Genomic DNA, 8528 nt, shown 5'->3' on the forward strand with positions numbered 1-8528 from the left:
CTGATATACAGGGTAAGTTAACTTCTTCCTTGTGGCAGTTTAGTATGAGAATTATGTTCGCTGACTAGATTCCTTTAACTAAAGGCCTCTAGACTCTCAGGCTACCTGTACTAGCTCGAGACTGTATAGATAGTCTGTATATAGATACTTTATATATACTATATATGTGTATATATATACACAAATAGATATATCTACTTTATATAGATATTTAAGTGAATCACAATATAAAGGAGGGAGATAATCTAGAAAGGTGAAATGTACTGTATGAATACTCAATACATTTTTTTTTCCAGTACTGATAATCAAACACTAGATAAGGAGGCCTACAGTCAAGCACCAAATTACTCTTTCTCCCACTGCTGCCCTTTCTGAGAGGCACAAAGATGTACATCGATCTCTCCAGAAATCTGAAAGGAATCCACACAAATAACAGATTATTGCCTATGTGGTCCCACTATCAAATTATAGAGCAGTTCCACTACTAAAATTATAGGAAGCAGTTACTGAGACTAAGAAAAGCATCATCCCACATACAGTAATACACATCTAGTAGAGTTTTCCATTCATCTGTCTATTGTCTTCCCAAGATTAGCGTTAAAAAACACAACCCCAAACACATTTGACCCTCAAACCCACCCACACACAAAAATCAGTCTGTGTTCATTCTCAGATGACAGGATGTCCCAAGAGTGACAAAGGTGGGAGCCGATCCCCCCCATAGCCTTTTCTTCAACCGTCCCATCAACTGTTCTTCATTTCTTGAACTACCTCCCTTTTCCAAAGAGGTAATGCTGAGGTCAGTCAGAAAGGCTTTCTGAGAAGACTGGCTTGGATTTCTGGGTCTGTTCCAGTCGATTCAAGATGAATTGGCTTGTATCAATGAAGCGCTCAATGCAGTTCACAAAACAGCCCTCAGCCCGACTGTCCAACTTTGGCCCAGGCTTGTCCATGCACTTTCCCCAACAAAGTTCCGTCATCCGGTCCACCAGCTGCTGGAAGCTCTGCTTCTGAGTCTCTACGTCGATGAAATGCTGCAGCTGCGGGTCAACCGAGCCCAAACCTGCTGCGGAGGAAGATGAGGAGGAATCCACCCCAGCGCGGCCCAACTCGCCGACCATCACGTCGCCTCTAGCAGTTTTATTCAGTATTTAATTTCATGAAGTCTTTGTCTACGCTTCTTGCCCAAGACAAAAGTGGAGTATTTCAAGGACAGATCAAACTGAGGAGCTATTCTAAATGCCCAGTAAGGAGGAGATTGGGTTGGCGGCGCTGAGCTCCAAGTGGTATTTATTACCAGAGAAACTCACAATTAGAAACAGAGAGATGGCAATGGCGAGAAAAGTGCCCAGATTGGAAGGACTTTTTATGAGAGCTAGCACATAAAAGCCTCAGCAGAAACCTCTAACCTAGAACTCTCTAGTGGAACCAGAAATTTCCTTTAAACAAATGACTTGCTCACCTACAGCTCAGAACAACATGCCAGTTACTTCACGGGGTGTGCTTTAAAAATATATATAGACTCATGGAAAAATCCACTTTTAATAAGTTTTCCAACGGTCCTCAGACAGCTTGTTCTAAAATAAGCAATTGTATTAATAACACAACCTTACCAAAATTGCACATCTATCTTCCAGCTGTTCTGTCTGGCAACTGTAGGTGTTCTGTGTTCATGCGATGCATGTGTGTGTGCATGTGTGTGTGTGTGTGTGTGTGTAATACTTATTCATAGCATCTCTTTTCCCCTCTTTTAACATTTTTTTCCTTGGCTAAGGCAAGTGAAAAATCAAAGTTAAACATGTTCTCTGCTGTGTCCCTTCTGAGTGGACCCCGAGAACTTGATCAAGTTTGTCACATGCCAAAGATTTCTAATCTCACTTCCCTCTTCACCTCATGCTTTTCCTATAAACCCAAACCCTGCTGTCAGCTCTCTAGGAAATTTAAGAAATGAAATTAATTTAAATTGGCTTTAAGTAGACACGATGTAGCATTAGGGAGAAGTGTTTACAGAAGTCAGCAGGAATTGGTGAGTGGGTAACACTTTGTTTAAACAGAATGCTCATTTGTATGCAATTAGTTGACGTGATTTTTTTTTCCCAGTTACGTAAATGTTAAGCAGAAAATCCTTTTGGTGAACGTCTTAATTTGTTTGGGCTGCTATCACGAAAATACCAGAGACTGGGGGGCTTAAACCACAGGTATTTATTTCTCATGGTCCTGGAGGCTGGATGTGCAAGGTCCTGCCGAGGGCAGATTTAGCGTCTGGTGAGGACTATCTTCCTGGTTCATAGATGGACGTCTTCTCTCTCTGTCCTCACCTGGTGGGAGGGGTGAGGGAGCTCTCTGGGGTCTCTTTTATAAGGACACTAATCCCATCCATGGGGGCTCCACCCTCATGACCTCATCACCTCCCAAAGGCCCCACCTCCTGACACCATCACCTTGGAGGATGGGGTTTCAATATATAAATTTTGGGAGGATACACATATTCAATCCATAAATGCAAAGAATGTTTTAAAATATTCACCTTCATTCCTTGGAACACGCACTGTATTTTCTCAATCTAATGATGACATGCGCTATAAAATAAACTAGTGATTTGAAAGGAAAGGACTTATTTGAAAAAAAAATCCACCATGGATCACATGTCCATTTCTTTTTGAAAGACGTTTTGATTTCAGTAATATTAAGATAAAGAGAGTGCCTGAGAATTAAGGACACAGAATAGTATGTTGATCATAATTTAACATTATTCTTTTTATTTGAAGTGGGAGCCACCAGGATTGTCATCATGTAGGTGACCTCTCAGGGTACAGCCCTGAGGCTGTAAGACCAGACCCGTGTGGGTTTATGTTTGCACTGGCCATGCCTGTCCTCCGGCAATTGCTTCTTTCCCTGTGACCTTGTACCTAAGTCAAGGTAACTTGTGCCTGATGGGCTTGGTGTCCTGGTGGGAGACTGGGATTCATCGTCATCATCTTCATGGAGGTGGCAGACTCTGAGTGACAATTAAGGTACCGCCCTAAAAAGCTCTGCTTGGTACCCATGATGCCCACATCAGAGAGCTCTGTGTACAGCCTCCTGCAGTGCACCCTGGGGACACTGGAAGGGACAGATACGTCTCAAGGATTCTCCAGTAAAAACCACCTCCAGAGCCTGTTAAATTGGTTACATTCATACTTTCCCATCAAAAGAGTCCAACGTACGGGTGATGCTGTGAACGGAATGTGTGTCCTTCATATGTAGAAGCCCTGACCCTCAGTGGGATGATGTTAGGAGGTAGAGCCTTTGGGAGGTGGTTGGGTTTTGATGAGGTCATGAGGGTGGGGACCCCATGATGGAATCAGCATCCTTATAAGAAGAGGAAGAGGTCAGAGCTCTCTCTTCATCATGTTAGGACACATAGAGAAGGTGCCTGCAAGCCAGGAAGAGAACATCACCAGGAACTAGTGTGCCCACGCCGTGATCTCAGACTCCCAGCCTCCAGGACTGTGGGAAATAAGGGTGTTGTGTAAGCCGCCCCGTCTGTGGCATGTTGTTATTGGCAGCCTGAGTGGACAAACACAAAGAGAGAAAGACACGTAAGTGCATTGATGTGAAGTTTCAGCTGGAGAGGAGACTTCAGAATCATTCAGTGTCATTTTCCTGGAGCTGCTGTGATATATGACCACAAACCAGGGGCTTAAAACACTGCATATTCATTCTCCCTTAGTCCTGGGGACCAGACGTCTGAAGTCAAGGTGTCCCAGTGCTGAGCTCCCTCCAGAGGCTCCAGGGAGGGTCCTTCCCGCCTCTTCCAGCTTCTGGGGGCTCCGGGCGTCCCTGGGCTTGTGGCCGCATCCCTCCCGTCTCTGCGTCTGTCTTCATGTGACTTCTCCTCTGTGTCTGTGTCTCTCCTCTTCCGTCTCTTAGAAGGACTCTGCCATTGGATTTAGGGTCCATCTGGATAATTCAGGGTAATGTATTAAACGTCTCGAGTTGTTTAATCACATCTGCAAAGACTTTGCCATATAAGGTCACATTCACAGGTCACGGGATCAGAATGTGAGCATTTGGGGGTTATTATTCAGCTGGTCACACCCACCTTCTGGTTCCTATAGGCTCCGTCCTTTAGGGATTCCTGGGAAAATTCAGCCCCATCTCTCATGCGCTCCATCAGCTCCAGCCCCCGCAGGTCAGCAAGCTGCTCATGTCTTTACCAGGGACCCTTTGTCTTTTAAACTCTGGGGAACTGCATCATCCATGGCTACCGTCTCTTCGACCTCTCGTGCGTTTAACCCCAAGTAGCTCTACCTGCCTTCTGTCATGAATTGGAACCACGGCCCGAGGGAGGACTCGATATTTGACAGTGGTTAACTGGTCCCTGGAGCTTTCGGGACCCACTGCAGTGTCTGAACTGGAGCTGCCTCGATGCCCACATGGCACCATACCTCCAGCTCCAAAATGGTCAGCTCTCGGCGTGAACCCCAAATGTGCCACTTCCCAGCTATGAGCGCGTGGGCAAATTACCGGGCCCCGTCTCACTTTCTCCATCTCTGAAAGAGGGATAATCATTCTACCAAGTACACTTATTGAGTGGCTTCCAATAAATAATAAAAGGGAAGATCTCTGGAACTTAGTCGGCACGTACGTTTAGGGGACCCACTGCAGCCCAGGCACACGTCAGGCAGATTCAGGGACTCAAGTATCATCGTTTCCAGGACACACACGTTTGCAACAGCACTGGTCACAGTAGCTAAAATGTGGAAGCAAGTCCATCGATGAATGATTAGATAAATAGGATGGGATATATCTAAACAGTGGGATATGACTCCGCCATGAAAAGGAAGGACATTCTGGCACCTGCTACAACGTGGATGAACCCTGAGGACATAATGCTCGGTGAAATAAGCCAGCCAGGAAAGGATCACTCCTGTAGAATTCCACTCACCACTCATCATTCAGGTGATTCCTGAATTCACCAGAAGTAGGAGGGTGGTGCTAAGGGGTCGGGAAGGGGGGACGGAGATTTAGGATGCAATGGGCACAGAGTTTCAGTCTGACAGTGATAAAGTTCTGGAGAAAGATGGTGGGGATGGTGGCACGTGAATGGACTTAATGCCATTAAACTGTGCACTTAAAAAAGGCGAAGGTGGTAAATTGTATGTTGTGTTGTTTTATCACAGTTAAAAATTACCGGGGGTGGGGGAAACGCATGCATTCCAGGAGACGGAGAAAGATAACAAAAGTGGAACCTAGTGCATCCGTGAGACAACCCAGGCGCTGTTGAGAATTCTTAAGGGCATCAAACAGGGAAAGTGACCAGTGGTCGGGGGTAGTGGTGGGGTGGGTTATGCCTAGGAAAGCACACTGGTGTGGAGACAGCGTAGGGGGGTGGCGTCGAGGGCAGTCAGGCTCTGGGCGGGGCAGAGGCCCAGGGCCATCGCGGAGACATGGAGCTCATTTTAAGGGAGATTTGGGGACTGTGCCTGGCGTTGATTTGTGCAGCTTTGGGGGCATTTTCCAAAACACTTGTCATTCCTTTTCTTTCTAACAGGACAAGCCTGGGTCACGTCCCACAAATTGGCAAAACTGGGTCATGAGAGGTGGTTCCCTGATCGGCAGGTAGGGTTTTGTTTAAGGTAAAACCAGCTTACATCTGGGGCATGGTCCTCACAATTGGACGTGTCCTTTCTATATGATTGAATACGTAGGGCATAGGACATGGTTGCCTTAAACATTAATTTGTATTCCTTCTGCAGGCTGGGATGGGGAGAGGAAAAAAGTGTAGACCTGCAGTATTTGGAGCAGAATGTGCATTAATAAGAGAATGGTCCTGGACTATCTCTTCAGCGAGGGGAGAGCGGGGAGGTGGGCGTGTGTCCATGTGTGGTGGGTGAGTCACCGTGATGCGTGTGTGCAGAAGTGTTCCCGGATCACAGCCCCATTTATTCAATTAAAGTGGCAGGTGAAGCTCGCAGGACTAAAGGATCATTTTTTATGCTGTTTACACATTAGGGGGTCTCCGGGGACTACTTACATGGGGGTTATAAATGCATCAGGCACAGCGTATAACCTCGGATGATTGGAGTGTTTCTGAGCAGACGAGGGTTAATTGATTTCTAATGGAATATTCACGGGCACTTGGGCTGGGAGCCTTGCCTGCCACCCTCACCAAGTACAGGGAGGCTGTGTTGCAGAGATCAGGAAATTAAATCAAACACGCCTTTCCTACAGATTATTCAATTCTTTGTTTTTATGGCAAGGACCGTGGTTGAGGGGGTCCTTGGGATCCAGCCCTTTTGTGGGCTATGACATATGTCCCTGTGTTTCCAAACATGCTCTGAAATTTCCAGGTAGATATCCAAGTATTCCTCTCTCACACAAGTAGGCAATTTTATGGAATTAAAACATGGTGAAACGTCTAAATAGAACTCACCTGGAAAAAGAATTCAGGTCATTTATTGTATTTTCCTGTCGTGGAGTTTCCGGATGGCTGAAGTGGGTGACAAGGACACATCCGATTCACATTTCCTTGGACCAGCTGATGATGTCAATATCTTCTTCTGCCAAGGCTTCCCATTGATGATAATTACGGCATAACACTCATTTGTACATTTCTAGCTGTTGTCTCATTGCCACCTACAATGTTGCACAGGAGTCACATTGCCAGAAAATACACGGTGGGAGAAAAAGGGAAGACAGGTTGTATTAGCCAGGGTATTCCTGGGAAACAGAGCCAACAGAACTTGCCTATGTATCTATCTGTCTGTCTATCTGTCTTCTATGTGTCTATGTACCTATCTCTCTATGTATCTATCTATCTTTTATCTATCTGCTGTTTATCTGTCTATATCTATAACCTAGAGAGAGGGAAAGAGATTATTATAAGGAAGTGACTCACATGATTGTGAGGACTGGAAGTCCAAAATCTCTGGGGTAGTCCCTCAGGTTGGAGACCCAGGGAAGAGCCCATGTTGTAGCTGACGTCTGAAGGCCGTCTGTGCAGAATTCTCTCTTGCTCTAGGATATCAATGTTTCTGTTCCAGTCAGGCCGTCAGCTGATTAGATGAGGCCCACCCACGTTATGGAGAGCAATCTGCGTTACTCAAAGTCCACCGATTTAAATGTGAATCTCATCCTGAAACACCCTCACAGACACATCCACAGTAATGTTTGGCCACACATCTGGGCATCAAGGCGCAGCCAAGTAGACACAAAAAATTAACCATCACATAAGAGGATTCCATCGTGACAGAAACAACAAAGTTGACTCTGTTAGCTGATATTCTAAAGCAGATCCTTAGGATCATAAAGAGGAATACATTAGAATGTTTTGCAGCTTTGTTAAGCAGGAAAGATTTGTCCCTGGTAATTGATCAGATGTTCCCTGTGGAAAAGCCCTTTAAGGTGGTGTTATCCCTATTGGCTAAATTTTCTGTGATTCTTCAGGAATGCCTGAGTATCTGTTCGTTGGGATATTCACACCCTCTAACCCCTGCCCCTGCCTCTGTCCCTCTTGGGGATGAGATAAGTGGGTGGCCCCTGGGACCCATCTCAGCTACCCCGTGTTGTGGGCACAGCTCCCTGAGGTCCAAGGAGGACAGAGGTCCCAGTGACTTGAGCCATGGTTCATTTCTAGGTTCTGCAGAATCGGCTTACAATGACTGGACCGAGGGCTCTTCTGCCATGGATTAAAGATTTCTCCCCTCCTCTCTGGATGGACTGAGGGCTCCTTCACCGTGGACTGGGGACTCCTCCCTGGCAGAGATTCTGTCCTGCTTTCCTCTAATGAACTCCTTACCTTTGGGGCTTTTATTTCTCTATAAATAGACAAAATAAAAAGGTGGTGGAGGAGTACTCACCCAGTTCTGCTTTCTGAAACGAGTGCGCTTTTATCCAGATCTCCTCCTGGTACATCTGTCCAGCCCTGGCTCTTCGCTGGAACCCAGCAACTGCTCACGGAGAGACATAGCAACCACGAGATGCAGGCACTTGTGGCCACGTGGCCGGTGAGTTTGCGGAACTGAGTCTCTCCTGTAGCTGTGTCTGCTGCGTTTTCACCGTTCTCCAATTCTTTCTCTGTCTTTATGAACCATGCTACTTACGAGAAGACACAGAGTTTGTGTTTTATTCTATATATTTTCTCCCTGCCGTGCCCAGGATGTGTTCTAGATATAGTCTGGTTGCAAACAAAGAATAAAGTTATCATATAGCGGGAGTTACTTCTGGTTCCCTCGTTGAATTTCCTTTCCGAATCTGTTGCTTCTGGGTAAGTCACTGCATTCTTCATCTTCTTCTTCTTATTCATACCTTGCACGATATTTCAGTTTGGGAAATGACCAGATTTCCCCCAGCGGTTCCATGGTTTCTAAGTACCAGTGAAAGTGGTGCCTAAACAATCTGAAATTCTCACTTTGTCTGTGGTGAGCTAAAAAAAAAAAAAATGCTTCTGTCAGATGAATTACATTTCCCTCGAAATACTCATGGGTCTAAAAATGAAGGAAAACACATTTTAAAAAGTAGGCTTTGCCAAGACCAAAATATTTG

The 8528-nt window shown here is 45.7% G+C and overlaps 1 pseudogene across 1 annotated transcript; it reads right to left on the reverse strand.

The window, feature by feature from the left end:
* Positions 1-800: 800 nt before the first annotated feature.
* On the reverse strand, positions 801-1121 carry LOC309652289 (mitochondrial import inner membrane translocase subunit Tim8 A pseudogene; annotated as a pseudogene). The gene has a single exon. The product of its transcript is annotated as a mitochondrial import inner membrane translocase subunit Tim8 A pseudogene (transcript).
* Between the last annotated feature and the right edge of the window lie 7407 nt (positions 1122-8528).

This window comes from Balaenoptera physalus (assembly GCF_965194825.1).
Source record: "Balaenoptera physalus genome assembly, chromosome: X".
Lineage (NCBI taxonomy): Eukaryota > Metazoa > Chordata > Mammalia > Artiodactyla > Balaenopteridae > Balaenoptera > Balaenoptera physalus.